The 27,865-nt window shown below is 37.3% G+C and overlaps 1 long non-coding RNA gene across 1 annotated transcript; it reads right to left on the reverse strand.

Moving 5' to 3' along the window:
- Window positions 1–6,379: 6,379 nt before the first annotated feature.
- On the reverse strand, window positions 6,380–17,218 carry LOC134471619 (uncharacterized). Its single transcript, XR_010041117.1, has 2 exons — window positions 13,609–17,218; window positions 6,380–7,174 (listed from the first exon to the last, which is right to left on the reverse strand). It is a non-coding gene; the product is annotated as an uncharacterized LOC134471619 (long non-coding RNA).
- Between the last annotated feature and the right edge of the window lie 10,647 nt (window positions 17,219–27,865).

The raw sequence follows: 27,865 nt of genomic DNA on the forward strand, positions 1-27,865 counted from the left end.
CACTCTGATAATACATTCACAAAACTCACTCTATGAATCCAGAGCTAAGGGTCAAAATTATTCCACTCGGCCTTGTCACTTGTGATCCAAACAAGCAGTCTCATAATAAAGCAATTCCGGTGGAGGCTCAATCACTTATTAATGGTGTGCCCTTAGGTAAATCTGCTCACATCTCTGTAGAGCGCCCTCACTCTAAAATATAGGAAAAAATGTTCTACTTTTCAAGGTTGTTTTGAACACTGAATGAGTATTTAAAGCAATGTTCTAGAATATAGATAGAATCACATGGTAGATATGTTTTATTAAATCTGACATACAAGCTTAAATATCACATAGGTTCTCTTACATGAGAAACCCAAAATAGAAATTAATTATACAACAAAATAAAAAATAATAGGATAACAGGGAGAGAGACTTCACAAAAGGGAAGAAGATACAGAAAGAGCAAAGAGGAAGAGAACAGGGATGAAAAGAAAGAATTAAGATGTGCTAGGTACATGTAAGAACTCCCCAGGATGGATATAATCACTATGTACTGCACACATGTACTAATAAAATAAATTTAAAATGAAAAAACAAAATATATGTTGATTTTTTTAAAATCTCATTTCTCTTTTTTCTGTAGCAGTATCAAACAAGTTGTAATATTTTTTGTCCTCTTTAAAAGTTTTCACTTTCTACCTAAAATAAACAAGAAAAATCATGCAATGATTGCTTATTGAAAATCTTCTTTTTTTTCTTGGATGATAACATTATTGAATGTCTGCTAATTTTGATGCAGTATAAGGAGAACATGGTAATTTTTTTATACCTAAAAGTAAATTTTGGTAGCTTTCATACTTGTTTGCTCTTCTTACAGTCTTTAATAAACTTTTAATATTGACATTTGTTTTTCCTCCTTTTCCATAGAGACTTCCAACTTGCATGCATATTTAGGCATGTTTTTGTTCCATCTCATGCCATTTACATTAGAAGTGCATTTGCTTTTCAAATGCTTTGGTTAACATGCACAAGTCACTGAAGTGGTTAAGCTTAGTTACCAATTTGGTTCACTTGGGAGCCTCCTGTCCTCCCACACACTTCTGGATGGGTCATGAAGGCAAAATATTGGTTACTATATCTGTTCTCTGGCGTCTTACTCTTGAGGGCTGTTCTTTTGCTCTTTCAACCACTATGGACTAAATAACTCTGCTCCATCACATTCTTCCACCATGATGTTCCTCCAGTGGAGTCAATCAAACATTGACTTAACCCCTGAAACTGGACAAAAATAAACGTTTCATTCTCTGTATTGTGATTGTCATATATTTGGTCCAGCAACAAAAACAGCTGACTAATACAGTCACCTAAAACTCTGCTGTTACAAAGTGAATACAAACACCTCCCACCTCCCAGAGTTGGTGTGAGGAGACAGTAACATCTTGGACTAGAAAATGATGTTTGGAAATCGTTCTATACATGTGATCTCTCCAGAAGACAAGTCCTAGAAAAATAAAAGCAAGGGTTTGTTGAGAAATGTAGTGAAGGAAATATACAGCTTAAATTCACTATGGTTATTTCTTATTGATACATAGTGATGATGTATTTATGAAATATAATGAGATAGATACATATATAAAATACATAAAAGTCAGATCAAGATAATTCACATGTCCATTTTCTTATACATTTGTAATTTCTTTGTGGTGGAAATATTTGAACTCATCTCTTCTAATTCTTTAAAAATGTATAATAATTACTATAAAATATAAACACCTTACTGTGTTATAGGACATGAGAAAGTATCCCCTTACTCTAATTTGGTCCCCATTACCCTGTTTTCTGATCCCATTCTCATCTCTAGTGACCACTATTCTACTTTTTTTTTTTTGATACTGGGGACTGAACTCACAACCTTGTGCTTACCAGGCAACCAGTTATGTCACTGAGCTACATCCCCCAGCATCTACTCTCTTATTCTTTGAGATCAAATTTTTAGCTTCCATATATGAGCAAGCACATACAGTATTTGTATTTTTTTACCTGGATTATTTCTCTTAACATAATATCCTACAGCTCCATCCATGTTGCTGGAAATGAGAAGATTTAGTTTTTTCTGTGACTGAACAATATTTGATTGCATCTATACAATACATTGTCTTTACCCATCCAGCTGCTATTGAACACATCAGTTGAAACATAAGTTGGCTACAATGAATAGTTTGCTCTGTCTCTACCCCAAAGGCAGCATCTTTATTAATGTCACCCTCAATACCTCTTCAATCCTGTTGACCTTGGTGGAGAAACATTTCAGAAAACAGGAAAGAAACCTAAAGCTGCTACACAGCAAGAATTTCATCCCACAAGCTTTCTGAGCCAGACATGTAAAAACTCAAGCCTGCATTCATTTCATTCTTCACTTATAGGAGGAGGAGTCTAAGTTCTGGGCACCTCCCAGATGCTAGAAATACAGAAGACAGTGAAATAAACAGGTACTTTCTCTTGTGAAGCTTACTATTTAAGAGAAAAGCAAAGACAATAAAAGGGGAAGTTATTTTAAGGTTAATTCTACAAAGTGAAAAAGAGCACTATAAAGAAAACAAAATGGAATAACATGATAAAATGGGAACAGGTAGTTATTTAGCTAGCATGTCCTGGATCAGGCTCTATTGGTAGGTGATATTTGAGAGATAAGAATAAGTAACTAATTGAGCTGACAATCTGTTGAGAACTTGAATAGGAATTGTAACGGCTTGTGTTTAGATGTCTCCCCAAAACCTCATACAGTCATAGGTGGAATTTTTTCAGAGGTGGATGGATCTAGGGTGCGTGACTATAAGATTGATTTATAATGTAATGCTAGGCTTAAGGGGACTATGATTAAAAGTGTGAATGCTACCTGACCTAAGTAGCCTACATAAGGTAAAGGGAGCAGAAAGAGATATGGTTGTTCTTGTTGCTTTGTTATCTTCTGCTCATCATGAACTTTTCTCCTCTGCAAAGCCACCTGCCTTGAAGCATTCTATTATAGACTATGACCTCTACAAGCTGTGAGCATTGGGTGTCAAGTATTGTCTCAGCAATGAGAAAAGTATTGGTACAGAATTTGATACCAGAGAAGTGGGATCATTGCTGTGACTGTGCCTGACCATATGTTTGGCTCAAGAGCATTTGTGAATGGCTTGTGGAAAGAGTTTAAAAGTGTTTGGAGATTATGGATTAAAAAAGAATACTTTAGGTGGTACTTGATGGGAAATTCTGATCAGGGATCAGAAGACCAGAAGGCTAACAGAAACCCTCCTCATTAAAATCAAATTCCTGGACTTTTCAGCTGCGATAGACTCCAGACAGTGTATTAGACTCCAGACAGTGTGCATTATACCTTGGCAGAAAGTTTGCATTTTGTTCATGCCCAGAGACTTTCTAAGACTAAAGATGATGGACTAATTAACCTGGCAGAAGAAATTTCAAGGCAGTCAAACATGGAGGCAGTGGCATGGCTACTGTTGGGGGCATTTAGCCAGATTTATGTTAAGAATCAAGAGCAAGTAAGTTAGCAAAATGATTCAAAACTTCATGAATTTGGCCAGAAAGGAAGCTCCCAGACAGCTATGGCTTGTGAAGACAGAGCAGAGGAGATTTTTATTACTAACGAAGAACATAGAATAGAAAAGATGGCTTAAGGGCATTACAAGGAGCACCAGGACTCCACCCTTTGCAGCCTCAAAACTGCAAAACTGAAAGACATTGCTTCAAGAAGAGAGCACAAATGAGTTTCTCAAATGCAGCATATTGTTGGATCTTGTTTCTAGATCCATTCTGCCAGTCTATTTCTTTTGATTGGTGAATTCAGACCATTAACATTGATGGTTATAACTAATGTGCGTTGGCTACTCATATAATTTAACTGTTGATGGTTCTGTGTCTTTCCCCCACTGTTTAATTGTTGCCCTTATCTACTAGCTTGTTTCTATTGGTACTCTTGGAATTGTGAACTTTGTTCTAGAATATCTTTAAGAACTTTTTGTAGAGCTGGTTTGATTGTCTTGAAGTTCCACAATTTTTTTGTCATTGAAGTATCTTATTTATCCATTAATTCTGAGTGAAAATTCTGCTGGAATCAACAGTGTAGGCTGGAAGTTGTTTTCTTTTAGGGCTTGAAACTCTTCACTCAAAGCTCTACTTGACTTCAGTGTTTGTGCTGAAAAATCTGCTGTGATTCTGTCACATATTGGGATACAAAGTCAACACTCAAAAACAATACATTCTTGTATGTAAATAAACTGAGAGAGAAATTATGGAAAACACACCTTTCACAGTAGCATCAAAATTGAAGTACTTAGAATACCAGAAGGGAACTAAAATAGGAAAAAAATTCAGGGCAATAGAGGCAAAGCAGGGGACATAACAATTCCTGACTTGAAATTATATGAGATACTGTGATAAAAACAGCGTAGACTTGGCCAAAAATAGACCTGAAGATCAATAGAATAGATTTAAAGAGGCAGAAACTACTTCAAACACACTCTTATCTTTGATAACAGTGCCAAACACTTTCACTAGAAGAAATAAAGTCTTTTTACTGAATAGTCCTGAAAATATTGGCTTTCACACACTGAAAATTAAAATTATACACATCTATCACTATGTACTAAATGAAAATCAAAATAGACCATAGACTTAAATATTAAAAACAGAAACACTAAATCTGCTGGAAGAGAAAGTAAGTAGAATTTCAAAGATGTAATTGCATGAACAAAATTCTGAATACACAGGAAATACTAAAAAGAATCAATTAATTTTATATTAAAGAGATAAAAATAACAATAAAACAAAGTTTAAAAACAGGCTAATAGAGTAACAATAATTAATGTATTTCATATTATCATAATCATAGTAATTACTCAGAGTATAAATTACAGCCATGAAATTTTGTCCAACTAATATTAGCTAAAGTCTTTCTCAATAACTTATTAAAAAGCTTTTTCACAGCAAAAGAAATCACCAAGAGAATAAAAAACAGACCAGAGTGGAAAAAAATTTTAGCCAGTTGTTCTTTAGACAAAGGACTTATACCTAGAACGTATGAAGAATTGAAAAAATCATCCCCCCCCCCCGAGTTAAAAGACCCAATTCAAAAATAGGCATCTAAAATTGTGGTGGACCACCTAGCCAAGTCTCCTTGAATAAAGAGCAATTATCTCCATTTCAGCTAAAACTGGCCATACTCTGTACTGATATGTACAGAGCTGGCTAAGCAATTTCTTTTTCCCTTTAGTTGGCTTTAAGCAATGTAAATAGGATTGGCTTGGGTGCTAATGTGCAATCACTGAAGCTAGGTGATAGTCACTGTTTCCCCACATCCTAACTCCCTTTAAAATATGGTTGAGCCCAGAGGGATGTATAGACACTGTTCCACTGCTGACAACTGGCTCCAGCCTTGAGATAAGAGGCTATGACTTACCAGGACAGAAAAGTTTGCACACCAGACTGAAGCACTGCCCCCTACACATTAAATGCTGCCTTAATTATATTATGCAGATTGCTCTTTCTGCATATCCTTCTCACTGCATATCGCAGAGGTGCTTTCAGGCCTCCTACATAGCCCAGCTCACAGTACTCACTTATCCCCTGCCATTCTCACAGCACTCATCTTCAGTCCACTCCCTTCTTCTTAAATTAATAAAATCCAGGTTAGGCCCTGGATAAAGACCTTTATGCTGATGAACATTTATCCTGGCTGGACATAGGATCCCTTGGCCTCCCATAATTGTGTCTTTATTCTTACCATAGGTTGCACTGGAAGTATTAGATTGGAATCAGCTTTCTAGAATTCCAATAAATTTTCCACAGGAAAATTTTCCACAGGATTACAAATGTAAATTATCTGGACCACAATGAGGATGAGAAAGAGCTCTCTATTTAGATATTTCTCTTAAAAAGAAGTACAAACTGCAAATAAATCCATGAAACAATGTTCACCATCACTGATCATCTGAGAGATGCAAATTAAAACAGCACTGAGATTTCCTCTCACTCCAGAAAGAATAGCTATTATCAGCAAATCAACCACTGACAAATGCTGACAGGGCTGAGGTGAAAAAGGAACACTTTTCCACTACCGGCAGGAGTGTAGACTGTGTACACACTGTGGAAAACAGTGTGGAGATTCCTCAAAAAAAAAAATAGGACAAAAGGTCCCATTTGACTTAGCTATACCTCTTCTAGGGATCTCCCAAAAAGAATCAAAAACATCATAACACAGTGATCTATATGCACCATGTATATAGCAGCACAATTTGTAATAGAAAAATCTTGGAAACAACCCAAATGTCCATCAACCAAGGAATAGATTTTTTAAAGATGTAGTTTTTAATAAAGAAGTACTACTAAGTCATAATGAAGGATAAATTTGAGACTTTTATAGGTAAATGTAAGCAACTCCAAGACAATATTTCTAAGTTAAACAAATCAGACCCACATATATAAACATCATATTGTCTCATTAGTGTGAGAAGCTCAATGAGTAAATAAAATCCAAAGGGTACAATAGATATTGCAAACTATGAAAAAAACTATTCAAAAGAAAAGAGAAATCATGATGGGGGAAGGAAAAAGGAATATATATATATGGCTAGTTTCCCTTAGTTCATTGGAAGGAGCGTTTGTGCTCATATGGTTTGGACAGCATTTCATGTATACATCTTTTATTCTGATTAACCACTATGAAGATAACAATGCATAATGTATTAATTATTATTGCTCTCCTATTAGTCTGTTTTGAAACTGGTTTTTTTTTCTCTTTAAAATTAAAAAAAAGGAATTTGGGAAACTGAAAAGAGAGAAAGAGAAGAGATTCCAAGAGAAACATGTTCCAGAATGGCAAAAGCCTAGGGAAGTTGTTCCTCGGGCTTTGGTTCATAGGCATTCAACCACAACAGCCAAGAGAGACCTGAACACTGCTCCTCTTCTGCTAGCAAACCTTGGAATCATCCACATAGTTCCGGTGTTAGGTGCAAGCAGAATGGAAGGGTGACATGGTTTGGAAATCTTCCATCCAGATTTCAGAAGTCCTGGGAGGCTGGGCAGTGTGCCCCATAGAGGGCAGTGTGTGAATCTGCGAGGATGAAGCTGAAGGTGCAGTGGAGACTCTGGAAGGTGGCAGAAGCCAGGATCATGGCTCCTCCAAGGAAAGCTGCAAGGAGTAAGCAAAGACAGCCAAAGAAAAAAGTCATAGAAGTTACAACCACCAAAAGTGTCACAGAGCTGCAGCCATGTAACTCCTTTGGAGTTCAGAACTTGAAACACAGATTATTGGGTTGCTGTAAGCAGAACCATGGAATTTAATGTTTGCTCTCCTGGATTTTGTTCTTTTTTCATTCCCATTCCTTATTATTCCCCTGTGTGAAACTTTTGGGATGGAAATAGCTACCTTGTGCCATTGAATGGTGGAAATAGCTTTCTTTTGTTTTATACATGGCTTTCAGCTAAGTGTTTGCCTTAATCTGAGGAGATTTTGGACTCTAAATTTTAGGAAATGCTGAAACTTTCAGGAATTTGGCAACTCTTAGAGATAGATTAAATGTCTTTTGCATAATTAGATGTACATGAGTCTTTGAGGGACCAGGGGCAGAATGTTATGGCTTGTGCTATATGTCTCCACCAAGCCTCAGGCAATCACAGGTAGAGATTTTTCCAAGGTGACTGGATATAGAGTGTGTGATCCTAGGATTGATATGAGTGCACTAGGATTCAGAGGGTGAGTGCTACCCACTTTTAAAAACCTGGAAAAGATAAAAGGGCAAAAAGAGCTGTGGTTTTCCTTGTTGCTTTGCTACCCTCTGCCCAACATAAACTGCTTCTCCACTGTGTTGCCAACCTGCCTTGGAGCCAGTCTTTTTTGTGGACTGAAAGCTCTATAAACTGTGAGCTAAAAATCCTTTCCCCCTTTCTGCACGTCAAAATAAATCTCCAGCATAGTAAAAGAAAAAACCCACAAACTGGGAAAAAATCTTGGTGACCTGTCCCTCAGACAAAAGACTTCTGTCTAAAACATATAAACACTTTAAAAAAATCAGACCCCCAAAATTCAAAGATCCAATCCAAAAATGGGCCTCTGAGGTGAATACACACTTCAGATAAAGAAATACAAATGGAAAATAAAAACATGAAAAAATGTTCATCATCATTACTCATTAGAGAAATGCAAATTAAATCCATACTGAGATTCCATCTCACTCCTGAAAGAATGGCCAGGATCAAGAAAACCACAAACAACAAATGCTGGACAGGCTGTGGGGAAAAAGGAACTCTCCTGCACTGTTGGTGGGAGTGTAGACTGGTGCAACTATTGTGGAGGTCAGTCTGGAGATTAGTCGGGATTGGAAGTCCCATTTGTCCTAGCTATTCCACTTCTAGGCATATTCCCAGAAGAACGGAAAGCATTATACCACAGTGATACCACAGTGCACCCATGCTTATAGCAGCATAATTTGTAATAGCCAGATCTTGGAAACAACCTAAGTGTCCATCAACTGAGGAATGGATAAAAAAGTTGTGGTATTTTTATACAATGGAGTACTACTCAGCTATAAAGAAGGATCACATTGAGATATTTATAAATAAATGGGTGCAGCTTGAGACCATACTCATAAATGAAATAAATCAAACCCACATGTGTAAATACCAAAGTTTCCCTAGTGTAAGAAATGAAAACAATACATAAATGTATGTGGTAATCTTGATTCCTCATTATGTTGCTTTGAAGCCTTATAATGTTTGTATTCATTAATTGGAATGGTTTTATTCTGGGTTGTTTGATTTTATTGTGTGTGATGGTATGAATAGCTATTTTGAAGAAAACAAGACATCATAATAGCTCGTGCTGGTTTAATATCATCTTGTTTTGATGTCCCATCAAGCTTTTGTTCTTCTGTCTCCATCAGTCTTAACATGTTGTATCTTATTGGATTTTATTATATGTGATAGTACAAACAAAAACTTTTATAGACAAGATAATATAGAAACGATTGTTAGTTTTCTGTTAATTCTAAATACCCTGTAATACTGTGATTCTCTTTAATGGTTTTACATTGTCTTGATATGTTTGATGCTACAGTATACAAAGTTATACTCAAATATTTCAAGGAAAGAGACACTATGGTAACTACTGTTATGTCAGGATATCTTGTGGTGAAACACTATGTTGCTTAAATTGTTATGTACTGACCTGTGCTGTTGTGTTATTATGTCCTCTTTTATTTCCTTTTCATTATTATTTTTTATTTTATTTTTTAATTAAAGGAAAATATAAATAAAAATAGCAGGATATATTATAGTAACCGTTTTGATTTCCTATTAACTTGATTTGAAGCCCTGTATTGCTCTCACCATCTTCTTTTGCCTGATTTTACTCTATTCTGTTTTGCTTGATAGTATCAAGTTTGAGGGTATAGGCAACTACTTTGAAGACAATAAGATTCACTGTGATGCCCATTCTGGTTTGACTATTATCTTCATTTGAAGTTCTGTAATGTCTCCAATGTTTCAGTTTTATTGGTTTTGTTCTGTACTGTTTTGTTCAATTTTATTATAACTGATGATATAAGATATTCTTTTTAAGATAGCAAGAGGCATTATGGTAACCATTGTTGGCCACCTTGTATTCTGCTTTTACATCATGTACTATGTCCATCCTTTTGATGTGACTGACTGTTTTGTTATGTCACATTTGGTTTTATTCTCTTCAAAAAGAAGTAATAAGAACTGTGGCAGTAATAAAACCCAAAATGTGTAATTGTCATTGTAAAAAGGAGAGGAAAATAAAGTACTCTAAAGGATATAACTGCATGTATATTTAAGCGTATAAGACAGATGACCATATTGCTGAGTTTTTGTTGGATCATTGAACAGAACTGTTTGCAGCCTCACTGTTTGAATGTCCACTTTGTATGCTTTAATTTTGTAACTCAAACAACTATTTCTAAGATGACAATATGTAATCCATTAACTAGTGATTTGTTACTGTTTATTTTTTTGAAATTCTGTATTACTTGTACCCTTTTTCTTTCTCTCTTTAAATAAAATTAAAAAAGAATATTTCATCCTGGGACTATTTTATAAAGATACCTGTTATTTTATTTCCTTTTTATTTTCTAGATCTAGACTGATGTACCAGTGCTCATTTAGGACTACTTATATTTATGCATATAAAATTAGATTAGCTTGCAATTTTGTTTTTTAAATTTTTCTTGTCATTCTGATACCAAAAGTATTGTAGACTCATAAAATGCATTAATTTGATATTTCTACATTGCTATATTCTAGAAATTATAGCACAACGTAGACGTTGCTTGTTTATTGAAAATTTGGTACTGCTCATGCACAGAACAGGTATTTATCAAGGAAGGGAATAACTTTGTCTATTATTACTATTACTTCAGTCTTTAAACTAAGGGAAAAAATATAGAAATGATCAAAATTCAGGATAAAGAAAGAGACATTGCTACAAATCTATAAAACATATAAAAGATTATAAACGAATTTTATTATCAACTTTATCCAATGGAATAGACAATTCATATGAGATGGAACAACTTTCAGATAGACATAAATCACCAAATTAACTCAGAAAGAAGTAGGAAACCTGAATAGACACATGTCAAGCAAAAGAAATTGAATTAGTAATTTATAATCTTCCCAGACAGAAAATCTCAGACCCAGCTAGCTTCACTGATGAATGCTATCAAAAATGTAACAAAGAAAATACTACACAATCATTTTCTGAAAATAAACAAGCAGGAGAACTCTCCAATTCCTATTATGAGGCTGGTGTTACCTTGATACTAAAGCAAGACAGAACCATCACAAGAAAGGAGAACTACAGATTAATACTCCCAGGGAGCACAAATACAAAAACAATTGAGAATAGCGAACCAAAACCAGCAACAAGTAAGGAAGTATGGTATATAAAGTGGTGCTTCCTCCTTGTGTATAGACCTAACAAGATTTGAAATATTACTCACCTGATTCAGCGGATCCCATCTATCACTCCATCATTCCCTATGGCACACTTTCCTTACAGGTTGAGCTCCTTACTATAAATAGCACCAATAATAGCTTCAGCCCCATGTGTGGGCCACAAGACAATGAAAACAGCCTGCTCAGGGAATTCCCTCTGCATTCATGGAAAATACTTGGTGATAGGTGCCCTGCTTTCTTCTCTTGTATTGAGGGGACTCTGAGACATGTTTTACAGTCTCTCAGAGTTGCCAGTAGAATTGTGTCCCTATATAGGACAGAGGTAATCAGTTTGTAAACATACATTGTATGATCTCCCTTCCCCTTCTAGTCTCACTTCTCCAAACCGTATTGGTTCCTACAGGGATCACCTCCTAAAATTATGAGTATTAAAATCCTTGCCTATGGTTCTGCCTCCAAGACATTCCTTCTTGTCCAGTCCGTTCTTTCTACCTCAGTATAACCTCAGAACACCCTCCCATAATTTTAATAAACTCACTTGGCTTGGAGCCAGAAAGACAGATGGTACCTCTGATTATAACTGACTTTCTCAGGAAAAGCCTAAAGAGACAAAATATTCATTTGGGGAGAGAAAGGGAAATTCAGCAGCAGGAGGAACTGGGTCACTTCAGCATTTGGCCTTTCATACCTCAATAGACAGAGCTGAGGTTATAATTATGGAAATCCAGAACAATCATCATCTTCATTATAGTAATGGTGCTAACTTCACAGAGCAAGCACCATGATATTAGAAGACTTTCCCTATTACCTTGGAAGTTTTACCTGGATAGAGCACCATCTTGCAAGGCAGTTCACATCTGTCTATAGTCACCCACCCCAAGGCCTGCTTGCTGAATTCTGAGCATGAAAAGATTTGACAACCAAAACAGTAAGAGCCAGTTTTGTTGTCTCCCCTCTAAATAACCTCACATACCCATAAGAATGAATGTTGGGAAAGTAAGTGAAAAGCTCCACCAGGGGAGTTTTAAGCCTCATTTCATTGGGTTCACTGTGCCTTGATCAAATATTTATCATACACCTACTGCATGCCATTTCTGTGACACTAGTGTACTTGAAACATCCTAAGGGAACCACTTCCAGTGAGTTACAGCCTTATATAGTCCCTTCTCCTCAAACACAACAAAACCTATGACGCACTTCTAACCAATGGGACATGGCAATGGTGAGTGGAAATCACACCTTTGATTATCTTAATACACAGGAATAGGACAGAGTCTACCACTGTCCTTGAGGAAATGTGCTGCTGTGTTGTGAAGTGGTGGCAAACAACAACCTGAATGCAATCTGCTAGATTTTAGAAGCTAGAAGCAACCATTAGCCAAATAATCCACAAGAAAACAGAGACCTTCATCCTACAGCCATGCGGACATTGACTCTGCTTGCATTCTGAGGGAATTTCTGAGTCAGTTTTCCCATTCACGCTTCCAGACAATAGTATAGCCAATCAATACCTTGATTATAGCCTTGTAAGATCCTGAGAAGAGGAGCTAGTTAATCAATACTCAAATTCCTTCCCAGTGGAGGTTTTGAGATAATATATGTAGGTTTCCCAAACATACTAAGTTCTGGGTCATTTTTTATGCAGCCTAGAAAACTAATACACAGAATTAGGGTTAATTCTTGGTTCACTAATATCTTTTGTTTTAGAATCTATTTTTCTCCATATTCAATATCATCCAGTTTTTCTTAGAATCCTAAATAGGAGTATCATCAAGCCTCCAGTGATCTGACCTGCGGATCAATTCGTGGGGTGTACCTGGAGGCGGAATGGGGATTAAACAAAGACATAGGAGAGACAAAGAGAGATGGAAGCAAGTTGAGAGAATCTGATCAAGCCCTCTGTTTATTCCGGAAGTGAGCACATCTTTTATAGGCCAAGGGCGGGAGGTGGGACAGGAAGAGGCTACGGGGATGAATGCAACAGGGTCATCGTCACGTCCGGGTATGTGATGTAAGCAGGAGAGGATTATGGTTAATGTAGGCAGACGCAGTGTCCATAGGAGAGAGAGAGAGAGGCAGGGAGGCAGCAATGGGGCTGTCGCTCGGCTCCCTACACTCCAGCCCTTGTACAATTGGAATATCTTACAGACAGCAAAAACTCCAACCTGTGCCCTAGAATGAGTAACATGACTGATAGCATAAATGCACTGAGAGAAGGGGAGAAATCCGTGCATTTGAACTCTGGGGATGTGAATCATCCTCTTGGGTGCCCTCTAGTATTCGTGGCCTTGCTTTTCTCTGAGCACAGTGTTAGACTACACTTCCCATCCCTCTTTCTATTAGTGTCATTAATTATTTCCCATGAAATATTTATTTCCAGAGTGCTACTGTCACCTATAGGACAAGAATTTATAGTGTTTGTGCTTTTTCTCTGCTTTCTTCTCTCTACCAAAAGAAAAACTTCTGGTGAAAAACGTTTAGATCCAAGAAAATGATAGAAACATGAGCTAGAAGGAGCATAGGTCCCTGAAGGACCACAAACAGTGAAATTCCATCCAGTTATTATGCAGTTCTGTCAACTAGAGTTGTCCTAGAAAAAAAAGAATCAGTAGGAGATATTAAAACATGCATTGCAATGAATTGACTTACGTGATTGTGGGGCTTCACTAACAAATCTGATATTCTTTGGACTGGCAGAGCAGGATGGAACTCTTCACCACCAACTGAAGCTTCTGTCCACAGGTGGAATTTCTTCTATATAGAAGTCTTGCCTTTTCTCCTGAGGCCTCCAGGCCAACCCAGATTATCTAGGATAGTATTACTAAAAGAAAGTCAATGGATTATATCCTTAAGCTAACAATCCAGCCTAAACTCCACCACCTGCGTTACTGTTTGATAACTGCAGACTGCAGTCTATCCAAGTTGATATAAAAATTAATCATGACAGCTGTGATGAGAATTAGCATACACAACTGTGCTTAGCAAATTATTTTTGAAGCATGTTTATTGCAACAGTTATAATCTAATTTGGCTAATGAAAGCAAAGTAGTATCCCTAATAGTTTCAATCTTTACATTGGAAGAATGGAGATAATATCTGATTCCTAGGGTGGTCCATACACTGAATTAACAAATGCTAGCCCCCCCCACACACACACACACACAAAGACCTCTTGTACAAGTAGACTTTCTCCCTATTATTGTTTTATTTCCCAGAAATTTACCTTGGGTCTCCGATGTGTCATCATCACTATGATCATTTCATCTCCCTCATGTTGTCCTGCTGATCCCAGATACCCCCACCCATTTTATCACCACAGTGATTTACAATGGGCTTTATATGCACAAATTTGTCTATGTTGTATCTCCTGTTGTTATTCCCAGTACTCATTTCTGCTTTTATGTAAAACCCCAAATTCTCCTTTTACTTTAATTTTATATTCCTTAATCAGCTGTGCATTCTTTAATAAAGATATTTGTCACACTCCTCAGGCTTTTCTTGCTAGACTTTAACTAATATTCAGTTAATGATAGCAATCTAGAAAGCAGTTAGAATCATGAGATCTCCTTTATAAGCCCTTAGAAAGTTGATTTATAGACTTTTCAATTAAGCTATAGATGTTGCCCAAAAAATCCAGAATCTTTGGCATTTCATCATTCAACTCTTTCCTCTTACTCAGAAATAACAGACTTGAAGAAATTATGCTTAGTGGAATATAACATTTACTTCAGTGGATGCATAAGAGTTGTAAATTTTTAAATCTTTGTCAAGATCTGATAGTTTCTTTCTTTTATATTTTTAAGTAATAGCCAACCCAATGGGTATGAAATGATATTGCATTTTGACTTTGCATTTCCCCCAAAACTAATAATACTGAGTATCTTTTCATGTGCTTATTGGCCATTAATATATCTTTGGAGAAGGTGCTGATCTTTTGTCCAGTTTTGAATAAGATTGTCTTTTTACTCTGGAGGAAAAGAAAAACATGTTCAATGAATACAAAATTTATGTGAGTCCTACATACAAACCAAAAAGAGAAAGATAAATATTGTAAGGGCAGGCATTAAGAGAAGTTCCCTGCTCAGGGGTTATATAAATTAGAAGTTTAACAGTGTTCAAATCCCAGTGGGAAAAGGTACAGAAATGCTAGCCAAAACAGATGGTTTTCTAATACCCCTTTATGAGGACTCTTAGACTTAATTTTCAAGCTTCAAAGGCTTATTGCTCACCCAAACACTAAAGAAAGGGAAACCAGGTAGGAGACCAGAAGTCCAATCCTGAGAGCAATGAAAATTCCTTTTGATAGAACAATGGAATATTTAGTTATATTACAATTCATCCAATATTCTGATTTTTCCCCTTATACTCCCCATTGCTTCTGTAGGATTACGTATCTCTACCCTGGTGGACATAGAGATTTCCAGTTAACTTGCTTTTGACAGTAAAATGCGGTTAGAAGTAATGTTTGTCACTTCAGGCAGATGTGTTAAGAGCTTAGGCATGTCTGTTTTCCCCCACTGTCCCTGTGGCATATAAAGGCTATTCCATCAGCTAGGATACCAAGACAAAACAAGCTGGCCCAGGATAGGCATGTTGCAAGGGCAGGTAATAAAACATCTTTGTTGAAGGCTATGTGATTTTTAATTTATCTTTTATGCTGTTACATTGTAACATAGTTATCCTATTCTAAGTAAAAAAAAATGATTCCAAAAATAGTTTTCTTTCTATGAAAAGTAAAATATACAGCATTGGAGACAAGAAAAGTGGGAGCCTCTGTAATGCAGTGTAGAAACACTTGCTAAAACTCATCTGTCATGATAATCTTAGTGAGCATGTGACTCTAAGTTAAAAATGGGACAAACAGAATGTCAGCAGTATACATTGATGACTATATTTAGCATGCGACAAAATAGAACAAGAAAAGATGAGATCAGAATGAATTGGCTTTTAGTCAAGTTGAAAACATGGGAGTCCAGAAACTTAAGATCTTCTGTTCTGAGAGTCTATGTCTTCCCAAACATAAAGCATAAAAATACCAAAGTACAAAAAAGCAAAAGTTTATCAAAACTTAGTCTGGTGGGAAAGATCAACTCAAGGTAAACATTACATAGTTTGGCAATTCCTTTGAATTAAGTTTACATCCATACCTTATGATTAGGTTGAAATGTGTGTGCACACCTTGTATAATCCTTAAGACATGAGCAGAAACTCTAAAGATAATGGTACATCGCTTCCATGCAGAAGAGACCTTGTAAAAAATGATTAAGGTACCTAATCAGAGGACTACCAGTTCATCAAAAAGGAGGTTTTCTCAGGTGATCATAACTACATGTACTTTCAAAAGAGGTTTGTGATAGTTTAAAGAAAGAGAAAATTCTGTTGCTGGCTTTGGAGAAGTAAGCAATCATGTAAAGACCTTAAGACAGTCTCAAAGAGTTAAAAATAATCTTCAGGTGGAAATTAAAAAGAAAATAGAATCTGAAGTTCAATATACTGTGAAATTTCATTCTTCCAACAATTATTTGATCTTCAAAGGTCATCCTGAGCTCCAGCACGGTACTGTGATTTCAACTTTGTGAGACTTTAAGCAATGAACCTAGCCCCACTATGCCCAGTAGAACTAAGAGATAATTAATATGAATTGTATTAAGCCAATTGTACTTAGTCAATAAGATGATGGTAATAGAAAAGCAAAACATGGCCTAATGAATCTTCAGGTAGTAACAGAAAAATCATCTAATTAATTTTTTGTTGGACCAAATGACTCAAAGGAAAGAACTTTATAATGAGGCTTACACAGAAAATTTAAAAGCTCAAGATACTCACAATTAAACTTCGAAAGTCCTGTTTCAGAAAGATTGGTGGGTGTAGCTACTACCATATGTTGTTGTCTAAAAGATACAAAATAAGTTTGTCAAAGAGTTTCATATTAAAAGAACCATCACTCTAGGCAAAAAAAATTGATAATTCCAGACTTGTAAATCCTCAGCCTTCTATGAGATGTAGCAGATGAGAAAAAGTCACCTCCAGCTGCGCCCAAAAAATAGCATCAAAAAGTAAAGATAGCAGCCTTTGCTCATTATGACCAGAATACTTGCATTGTTTGAAGAGGAAAATAGAGGATAAGTTTATTTTGGCTTATGGCTTAACTATTTCAATCCATGATTGGCAAGATCCAAAGAAGAAATATGGCAAGATGGCCTGGTGGGAAAAGATCCTAAACTCCTGGAAACTATGAGAGAGACAGAGACAGAGACAGACAGAGACACAGAGAGAGAGACAGAGACACAGAGAGAGACAGGGACAGAGAGAGACAGGGACAGAGACAGAGAGAGAGACAGGAGAGAGAGAGAGAGAGAGAGAGAGAGAGAGAGAGAGAGAGAGAGAGAGAGAGAAGAGAGAAAGCCAATACACTTCCTGAGTGAATCTCCAACCAATCCCCACTTTTATCAGCACAGTTAACTATGAACTGATCAATGCATGAACATTTATCTATTGATGAGGTTAGCAACTCAATGATTTATTTTACCAATGGAATCTGTCCCTGATGGAATATTTTTATTCAAAGCAAATAGATGTGATCCCACAAGAGAAAGAGAATAATGCACAAGGAATATCCCATCCTCAGCTAAAAATCAAAGCATCTATCACCCATGATTATAAAATTGCTGCTGATCACAGACTGTTATGTGCATCCCATCCTTCCCCTTTCCAAATGCAGTGTTTATTATTTTAGTGATGTTTTATTTTAACATAAAAAACTAAAAAATGACAATAAAACAGTTTCAAAAGAGGCTCATAAGAAAGTAAAAATAATCAACATAATACACAGTTATATTCACAGTAGTTGTTCAGAGTACAAGATACTGGCATGAAAGATCATTTTATGAATATTCTGGTAGTGCATTTTAGATATGAAGCAACAAATTACTCATATTTTGAGTCCCAAGGTGTGGCAATGATATTGATGTCCCTTTCCATGTCCTTACCCTTAACTCCTCCATATATACCTACCAAATTCCAATTATATCACCTGAATTTCTTTGCCTGAAATCTGTCAGTGCTGGGGATTAGCCTGAGATCATCCCCAGCAAATGCTTTGTGGGAATCTGTGGGAATCAAGATTCTTTGTCCCTCTGGGCTGTGATAACCCTAGACTGTGTGTCTCTATTGACTCACATAATTCCTCCAGCGGAATTTAACACCGGTTGTCCATGTCTTTTATTGGCTAAATTCTGTTTCTTACCTCTCTTGCCCAGTCCTCAAATAACAACCACTCCCTCCACTCCCTGGATCTAGGAGCTCTTGTAGTAATTGAAGATTAACACACTTCTTCCGAAAATCCTAAACTTTAATATTGAAGCAGAAACAGGTGGGTAGAGAAGGGATCTCCTGAGTTACCTCACTTAGAGAGGACAAAGTTGATTGTTTTCTACTTGAGATAGGGAAAAAGAACTCAGTGTTTTGTGACTTGAAGAAAGGGCTTTTCCTTTTAGCATTTCTCTTCCCTATGGAAGCATAATTCAGTCCCACTCTCTTAAGTTTAAGAAGAGGCTTTGCAACTTCATTGGCCCATGCCATTAAGAAGAAAGAATTGATCCATTTCCCAGAAAAAAAGCTTTGAGTCAACACATAGCATTCTATATTTTTTCTTTTGTTACATATCTGACAATGTTCCAGGAAGGAAATATTTTCCAACAGCTGAGTCTCCAGATGAAGGCACAGAAGGAGAACCTGGCTGACTCAAGAGAGTTAATAATAAACTTTTGTTTTCATAAGACTGAGCTTTTAGGATTGTTTGTTACTGTGACATAGCCCAGCTTCTCTTAACCACAGCATCCCTAAACTGAGATCTGGGGAAAACAAAGAAGACACCTGATGAACGAGTAGGACTGATCTAGGCAACATTTATATGCTCTGAAACTGAGACTACACAAAGAATAATTTGGCTCCCGTGATCTGGGGAGAAAAGAAATGAGAGTGAATATTTAGAAGTTAGTAATCATAGAAACAAGAGAACAAAGCCAAATTATGCCAAGATCATTACTGAAGAAATTCAGGAGGACATTTTATCCCCATGAATGGTGTTGTAAATAGCCAGAATATATTATCTCCAGCAATCAGGAAACTGTTGTCAGTAATCTTAAATGACACTTTGGAAGATGCACTGATGAAACAAGAAAACTTGCCATAAAGAGTTCTGTTGTATGCTTTTTTCTTATCTTTCAGGGTTCCAGGAGCAAGGTACCTATATCAGTTAGTGCCTCTGACCATTTTAAGTAAAATAATAATTTGTTAGAGGGATACTAGCTAACTCTTATGTATCTTAGATAAAAAAAAAGACCAGAATTCAGGTGCTAGCCAAGAATAATGGAAATATTATCCATTTTCCTTGCCCCAGGAGAGACACAGATGCATCCCTATCACTGTTGGAGATAGACCCAGCAGCTTACCCTGCTTATACAGTGAACAGTCACACTAGAAAACAGAACTTGAAAGAAGCTGACACCATTTTCATAACCCATCACCAAAAAGATTTGCAATTGTCTTTCTTTTTGTTGCCACTAGTCTGTCACCCTAAGTCTGCAGTGGTTATACCTGAATGACAAACCCAGGGACATATACAAGGGAGCCTAGAACAAGACCTGAAATTTTCATTTTTTTTATAGTGGGAAGTAGATTCTGTCTCAAAGACAGGAAAACTTTTAAGCAGAGGAAGGCATTTCGGATCTCGAGTGAACAGTAAGAGTGACACCCAGTCACCCTAACACAACAAAGAGCAGTGAAAAAGTCACAATCAGGTTAAGTCCCAGTTGTTGTGTCCTAGTGATATGGAACTTTCATCGCTGGTCCCGGCTCATCATCCATAAAATGAATGATCATCGCCACTGCATTTGCTACCTATTTATTCACCTGAATATCTGTCCACTTCCCTATATATCTATCTACCTTTCTATTTGTAACAGGCCCTCCCAAAACATTGTGAGTCATGTCAGCAAAAGTCATATACACAAGTTTGATTAGTTCAGCATACCTTTGAACTATTTAAATTAATTGCCAATCTTTGAAATATTATATAAAATTATAGATTTATGCTTTAAGTTCATTGGATACTATGAATTTTCTTTTTCTTATATATAGAAATAATTCCAGTGTTTACTATACATGTATCCCTCTAATTCCCTAAAATGATCTTACTTTCCTAGCTGCCAATGTAACTTTCACATCAGTGGCACAGGAGGAAGCATACTGGACTTGAATCAGAAGTAGAGTTTGATTCACAGCCCTTCCAGTACCCAGCTATGTAACTCTGGAGAAATGACTTACATTTTTTAAAGTTTAAGTTTCCCCATCTTTCAGTGTCTTTGAATGCCTTCTGAAATTAGGCACTATGTACAGAAAAGGCCACTAGAAGCCTGCTATTATTAATTCTGTAGTCACTGTTTCACCAATTTTACCTCCTGCAAACACCTGCCTTCTCCCTGTTTTACTAACACGAAACTATCAATTCTCTCTCTCTCTCTCTCTCTCTCTCTCTCTCTCTCTCTCTCTCTCTCTCTCCCTCCCTCCCCCTCCTTTCTCTCCATCTCTCCCTCTCCCTTACACACACACACACACACACACACACACACACAATCACCTTTACAAATGTTGCTCTTGCCTTCTTTATTGTGCTCTCTCTTGCCTCCTCGATCTCCTCTTCCACAAAGTCTAGCCATGATCTTCTACGCTAGGTTGGCTCTTCTTGGGGCTTGGACAGCTCCTCCACTCTGTGTGTTCTGCTGTGACTGATCTTACAGTTTTATGTTTCTTCCTATGTTCTCATTTACCTGTCTTTGAAGGGGTGGGGGGCTGTGGCAAGATCATGAGGAAATAAATGAACCTGGGATACTTGGGGAAATCTAAAAATCCTAAAAATAGAGGAAAAAAACTTACATTTTAGGAAAATACGTGCAACACATACAACATTTATACTAATGGTTTTAAATATGCAGAATATTTTATAATATTTTTGAAACACACAAACGCACCTAAAACATACATTAATGCTTTCCTGGGGAAGGGAGTGGCTACACGTAATGAGGATGAGAATGAAGGAAAGGAGCCTCATCTATTCAGAAGCTCCATTTTTATTTGTAATATCTGATTTTTTAAAAGTTGGATGATATACTACCATTTATGTTCTTTTGTATATGCTAAGCAGTTTAAAATAAAACTTAAAAGAAAAATAAAGACAATAGAATTTGGAATTAGAATAACCTTGTCTCTGTTACTGTCAAAGAGATCTTTGTTCTCTTACCTTTTGCCTTGATTTCTTAATCTATAAAATGAGACTAAAAAATGGTTCACAGTGGAGAAAGGTTGATCAATAGATATGAAGTTATAATTAGGAAGAATAAGTTCTCCTGTTAATGCACAGCAGCAGGGTAACTGTAGTTAATGATAAGATTCTATGTAGCTCAAAATAACTAAAAAGATTTTGAATGTTCTCTTCACATAACAAGTGATGAATCTTTCTGTAAATGGAGATAATTATCCTGATTTGATCATTATAAAATGTGTACTCATATCAAAGCATCACACTCCATATATTTACAATTATTACATATCAATTAACACTAAAAATAATTTTAAAAGAATGTTTTCAAAGTGTAGACACAACTAGAGATCATATTTATAAACTGTGTGACCAGGGCACGGTCTGCCATAGATCAAATGTTCAGTAAATGTACACTAAATAAATTTGCAAATATTGGAAACCACATAAGACACTTTAAAAATGCTTCCAGAGAAACTTATTTGCCACCTTGATGTCTGAAAAGTGAAAACATCATGACTGAGTGTGGAGGGAAGAAAAAATGTTAAAACTCTGAAATGCTCTCTTCCCCTCCAGAGATCATCCTGAATGTTTAAACATCTATCTGAAAATAAAACATGAGCCTTCAGGAGAAAGATCAGCGCGAGGGGAAGAGGGCTTCAAACGGGAGGCAGTGCTTCCCTGGAGTCACCTCCTGCTGCCAATCACCTTGTCTTCATCCTTGAACGAGAAACTTCGGAAATGTGCAGAGTGCAGGAGCTCAGCATTCACCTTGTCGCCTGAGAGAATTGAGACCATCCTTGTTAGAGCATCTTCCATCCCGTGCTCGCTAGTGGCCCTGCCTCAGCACCATGGACAGTTCCTAGGTGGGTGTAACCCTTGCTGTGGAATCTCCGGCAGCTCCCAAATACTCTTTTTAAGTTAATACACGTTTCCAGGTATAAAAATCACATTTATCATAGAAAACTGAACAAATAATACCACATCTTAATTATATTATTTTCCCTTTTCCTTCTCTCCCTCTCTCTCCCTCTATCTCTAGATCCCCTTCCCATTTGCACTCTCTCCAATTTTATTTTGCTCATTAGATTATTTATGGTATGGGTTTCCCATATAAGAGAACTGTACAACATTAAAGTTGTGTCTCTGACTAATTTCACTTAACATTATGGTTGAAAGGTGCAGCACAAATATATCTGCTAGGTGTTTGGTCACGAAAGCAAGTAGGTGTTAATAAAGAAAATGTAAAAACTATTTTTCTATGAGAAAATAAAACAAAATTTCATAGAGAAATAATTAGAGAATAATAATGGTTAATATATTGTGTATCAATATCTTAAAAGAATGATCAAAATGTTACTTAAAGTACAAGTTATAAACAAACAAATAAAAAATTGGGCCTGCAAACCTCATCAAATGAAAAAAAATGGAAACATGAGACAACAAGGCAAGAAAATATCTCCAAACACTCTCTTACTGCCCCAAAACTGATCTAAGGGGCACTGAGGAGGAGGAAACCAAAAGCCATGCAGCAGATGCCATGCTGTCCAAAACAGCATCAATGATGGTAACAAAGCAGTTCAATAACATGCTTGATGGATTATAACTAGATAGATAATGACCCCAAACACAACAAAGGATCACCGAGTCTGAAGAAGACACTAATACAAATCCAGTGGAACTAAAGAAAGAGATGCAAAACAAGAAGGCACAATGTAGAAAAGGAAAGATGTCTACCAATAATTTCCAAACAAAAACCCACAAGATTAAAAGCATGACTGAAAGTCACAGCAGCAGAAGAGCCAAGGTGACTTGTTGAAAAGTCCACTGTTGCTGCTGCTTGGAGAATGGACTAAAGGAGGGAAACAGCAGGACCAGGCAGAGAAGCAAGTGCAGTTTTCCTATCCAGAGTGAGGGTGGTGTGGACAGGGGAGTGTGATTTGGGAAATGTTTTAGAGCTGGAACAAATAAATCTTGATACATTGTTGTATCTGAAAGGGAGAAATGAGGAAGAACTTAAGCATCATATTACACTTGTCAGTCACGCTAGTGAATAAATGAAGAAGACCTTAAATGACTTAGGCAAAATGAGTGAGAGACCAGGTGCTCCATTCCAAGCTCAGAAGCATTCACATGAGAACATTAGGTAACTTACGGGTTGTATAAAATAGAGCTCAGTTTGTGCTGGACATTCATCCAACCATAATTATATACAGCTTGTATTGGGAGTAATAGTTCTGACTGAGAAGCAAGCATTTGTGTCCAAAGCACATCTACCCATGTCTGGAGGTATTTTGAGTTGTCACAACTTCAAGACAAAGTAATGCAATTAATATTCAATGGGCAGAATGCAACGATCCTGCTAAACAACACACAGTACATAGACTAGCACAAGGAAGAATTATCCTACTCAAAATGACAATAGTGTCAAGTTTGAGAATGCTGGTTTAGAGGCTGGAAATGCCTGGAGTCCCCTAAAAAAGGAATATTTATAGACAAGGAAAAACAGCTTAGATCTACCCAGGACTACTTTTGATTTTTTGTTCTTGTTGTACCCTTTGCTTTCTCTTTACTCAGGATTATTGTGTGACCCTAATCAATTATTTTGTTAATCTCTATGACCATCAAATAGTAATTTCAGCCCCCAGCCTTGTGACAAGGGGAATGGGATAGTGTATATATGGCACCAGGGCATTGAGTAGAATGATACATGTTTGTTATGGTTTGTGCCTAGATGTCTCTCTACAGTATTATGCACTCTTGGCTGTGCACTTTGGAAAAATGCTGGGATTGCAGGGGTGTGATACTCCCATAAGTAGAATGTGATGTTGGGAAGTGAAGCCTGGTCTAAGGAGGTGGGTCACTGTGAGCATGGCCTGGAAGGATTTATCTCCCTCTTTTGTCCCTTTCTATGCTTTCTGCCTGCCATGCCATATGCAACCCTCCTCTGCCTTGACCTGCTATACTACTCTGCCTTGGAGCCACTCCACTTTGGATTGAAACCATTACAAACTGTGAACCAAAATAAACTTTTTCTCCTTAGAGTTGTGAGTGTCAGGTATTATGTTCTGACAACAAATAACTAAGATAAGGTTCAATAAATAATTAAAATTCTTGAATATAATTTTGATTTTGTGTTTTGCTTCTGTCTCTGTGCACCCCATAAACAGCCTTTTATCCCAGAATTGGTTTCTGAGCTCCTCCACGTCCTCTGCAGACCTTTCACATGGTACATTTTGCAACAAAAAACTGACATTTTGTTAGCTAGTTCACTGCTGCTAAACAGAAATCACAAAGCAGATCTTACCACAAAACTGAGCCTCTGGAGTCGTCTGACATCAAGTCAGACCCTTGATATCCACAGAAAGTTATCCTGTAACTTTCACTCAGCCAAGGGACAAGGTTCTGGTTCAAAATTGAAGACAGCAAGGCTCAATTTCGATAATGTAGAAATATCTCTCTTTTCCACTAAGCCAATTCAAGATTTAATCTCTGCTTCTTATGGCCTTTTAAAAATTATTTGATACCAGCTCTGGAAATGGAAACAAAAATGAGGTCTCCCACTCCTTGCCAACTTTGATTTGCCAATCCAGAGTTTCTTGGGGTTAGGGCAGGCCAACTCCAGATTCTTCCTGCTTTTGCCCAGCAAAGAAGGACCTGCCTAGCTTCCAGAGCCTTCTTAGAAAGTCAAGCCTCTGTATTCATAGCAGTTCTTGCCCAGACTACCTTCTCTTCAGCCAAGCAATATAGAGCTGTGGCCTCTGGACCCAGCAGCCCTTAGTGATCTGACTTAAAGCTGAACACAGATTTGTGGAACCCCTGATATCACCAAAACTTCTGCCCAGGGGCTGAGGAAGAATAAGGGGCTTTGCACGGCACTGGTTGCTTAACAAGAAAAGTCTAATGACAAATCTAAAAGGACTCACTGAAGGACCTAAGATTTTGGAAAGTCTTTGGGGAAGATAAAACATGACTTTTCCCTCTCTAATTTTTCTACATTTCAATTTTCTACTTAAATGCATGGAAATAATGATGAATTTCTTGCAGGCACAAATGTGAAGATATTATTCTGTCCAACACAAAAAGAGGGGAATTGGCAAAGAATAGGCATTTTAATTTCACCATGTTGAACAATACGTGTTTATTGAAGAAACATAGATTATGGAGAAAAGTCAATTAAGAAATTTCAACCACAAGCTGACCATCTTAAGATTATCACCAGTAACCTGTTTGAGACAAGTTTGCAGACTTTTTCTTTTTCACAAATATGCATACACTCATTTGTGCATCCTTAATCACAGAAATGAGTTCACGTCATTACCAGAGGTGTCACCATAAAAGCAGAAAGTCCACATTGCTCCAGATGGTAACCAGCGTCACTCTGGGCCCACACAGGCATGTGAGCTTGACCCCCATATGGATTAAGACTAAAACTTGGGCAGTTCCCTCCAGATGAAACTCTTGCACTTCCTTCCATGCAAGTCATACTTACAATGGAAAAGCTTACTTGGGACGGACAGTAAGTTCGTCTGAAAGCAAGGGATTCTGCAGTGCAGGCTCACAGTAGCATGGTGAGTGTGGGAACCTGCAGATAGCTTTACTATTCCCCAAGGAGTGACCATCACAACAGGAATCACCAGCAGTCACTAGTAGGTGTAATCAGGAAAGCTCGTGTATCCAAAGTATGTTTTATGTGGAAAGCACCTTCCTTAACGCGTTGTGTTATTTCCTCACATAATCTTTGTGTCTTTATGAAGTTGGAATTATTTTCACTCGTGTTTTACAGATGGAAAACCAAGCTCAAAAAATAAAGGGAACACAGGGTCTGTTTCCTCCCAGAACTGCCCTGGGACACTGGACAGCTCAGTTCATCTCTTTGAGCCTCTGTTTGCTTATCTTGCCAAGGCTACTGCAAGGAATACACGACTCTCACCACAAAAAGGGAGCTCCAACTATCTTATTTAAAAAAATATTGGCAGAATTCTAACTCTTCTCCCTCTGTGCAGCACCCAGGACTGAACTTCCTGTTTTCAGTCCTTGTCTCAGAGCCTCATTAGCAGGTCTGTGGTTCCAGACTGGAGCCATGCCCAGAGCTGCCAAGTGCAACAGGCCACTGTGCCCTCCTGTGGCCCTGGCAGGACTATTTCCTGTTGAACTTTTAGTGCTGTTAAATGCTTAAGAAGCATAAAAAACTCAGAATTCTAGAAAACAAGAGGTTGAAAGCAACTGAGAGCTCATCCAAGTCAGTTTTGGTTCACCTTAAAGTTGGGGAACTGAGGTCCAAAGAGAGGCATGCACATCAACACTGGAAGTTAATTTGTGGAAAGAATATGTTCTCTTTAGTTTCCCAGAAGCCCTGGACTAATAAATGAAGATATATATATATATATATATATATATATATTAATATATATAAATATATATTTTTTAATATATATAAATATATATATATTTTTAATATTATCTATATTTAATATATATATATATATATTAAAATAAATGAGGCCATGGAGTAGTAGAAAACTCATAGGTTTGAAGATATTCGTGTCTCTGAGCTTCAAACTTGAGGGGGCTTATACTCTCATGGAAAAAAAATTAACTTTCTTTTGCTTTCTGTGCCATCATGTGTCCCATCCTCTGCAAATAGGTGCCTTCTTTCTCACTATCCATATTTATACACCAGAAAAATGTCCTTGAGTATGCAAATCTTGATCATGCAGAGTCTTCCAGGTTGAAAATATAGCCGTTCTCTTATCAGGGCAACCTGGCACCTGAAGGAAGAGGTCACTTCTCAGTCCTGTCATCAGTTACTGTCTTAGTCTGTTTTGCTGTTGCTATGCCAGAATACCACAGACTAATTTATATAGACCAGGTATTTACTGGCTTGGCTGTGAAGTTCAATAGCATGGTAGTGACACCATGCAAGGAAGAGCCTTCTTACCCTCCCTGTCGTGGCAGAATGCAGAAGAGCAAACAGGATGAGAGTGAGATGTCAAACTGGGGCCTCTGGCCCTTTCATACCTGGTATGAATTCATCAACGAGGGTGCATCCATCATGCTCAAAATGCCTTTTATCATTCTGCCTCCCAACAATGCTGTCCTGAAGTAGACTTTCTGAAGATACATGTAGTACAAAACACCAAAAATCATCAAAAATTCCTAGGAAAACTAATGACTTATAATAAGAAGAGATGATAATAAAAAAAAAGTTCTACCTATTCAGGATTGGCCCATGTTACTTACATGTATTGTGTAATTTAACCCAGGTGGAAATTAATAATGTCTCCATTTTACAGGAAGGGGATAGAAAGCTCAGAGAAGCAGAGTGACTACCAAGATTATCCAAGAATGTACAGCTAAAATTCAAACAGATTTCAGACTCATCCCAATTCAGTGCTTAAATCCACTGTGCCTACAAGGTTAAAGTACTCAAACCAGTGCCAATCATCTGCTCTACCAGACAATGAGCGATACGAGGGATATGGGGCCAAGACTGGAGGGGTCACACCACCACCTGCATGGCCCACCCTCTCCAGAGCTGGGGCTGCCTCTCCTTGGTATCATCCCGAGCTTTGATGCATGCCAGCA

The sequence above is a fragment of the Cavia porcellus genome, unplaced genomic scaffold (genome assembly GCF_034190915.1).
Source record: "Cavia porcellus strain 051 isolate PalLab524CR breed Dunkin Hartley unplaced genomic scaffold, mCavPor4.1 scaffold_19, whole genome shotgun sequence".
Lineage (NCBI taxonomy): Eukaryota > Metazoa > Chordata > Mammalia > Rodentia > Caviidae > Cavia > Cavia porcellus.